Consider the following 944-nt stretch of genomic DNA (forward strand, 5'->3'; position numbering starts at 1 on the left):
TGTGGTGCTGGGGGATTGAACCGCGGTCCCTGTGCTTTGTTGAGTTTGTTCTAAGTAGGTGCCTTAGACCACTGAGCCATCTCACCAGCCCCAAAACAGACTTTTAAAATGGTTACAAATTCAAAGTTTTTAAAAAGTAGGTTGTGGGGCCAGGGAGATGGCTCAGTAGAATAATCGCTTCCCTAGTAAGTGCAAGGACCTGAGTTCAATCCCCAGTTCCATAAAAAAAAAAAAAAAAAAAAAAAAAAAAAGTAGGTTGAGCCTAATTTAGTGGTACACACGTGTAATCCCAGCTCTCGAGAGGCTGAAGCAGGACTGCTGGGAGTTCGAGGCCAGTCGGGGCTACTCAGTGAGTTCAAGACCCACTGGAACTACATCTTGAGACTGTGTCTCAAACAAACCCCCAAAAACCAATGAAAAAGAAAAAAGTAGGCTGTGTTTTGGCTGTCATTATTTATCATGATAAAACTTAAAAGAATCCCGGTGTGGTAGCACACACCTGTGATCCCAGCACTGTGGGATGCTAAGGCAGGATTATGTATTTGAGCTAACCCTGTGTCACAATAAAAAATCCAAAGTTGTGAATATAGATAGCTCCATGTGAAGGCCCTGGGTTCAATGCCCAGAAGAAAGAAATAAGGCAAGGTGAGAAAAAAATGAGAGACCAGGCCTCGTGGTGCACGCCTGTAATCCCAGCACTGGGGAGGCTGAGGCAGGAGAATCGCTGAGAGTTCAAGCCCCCCCCCCCCGCATAGCGAAAGACTGCTTCTTCTTCCATCGAAAGACTGCTTTTTCTTCCATCCGGGGCAGCTGGAACTTGGCGGCGGTTAAGGGTGGCGTTCAGGCCACGCCCACCGCCTCTTTCACCACCCTTCTCCTGTCGCGTTTTTCCTGTCGCGCAGGCGCAGTGCCTCGTCCCGGCGGCGGGCCGCTCGCATCGAGTA

The sequence above is a fragment of the Octodon degus genome, unplaced genomic scaffold (genome assembly GCF_000260255.1).
Source record: "Octodon degus isolate 3935 unplaced genomic scaffold, OctDeg1.0 scaffold00005, whole genome shotgun sequence".
NCBI lineage: Eukaryota > Metazoa > Chordata > Mammalia > Rodentia > Octodontidae > Octodon > Octodon degus.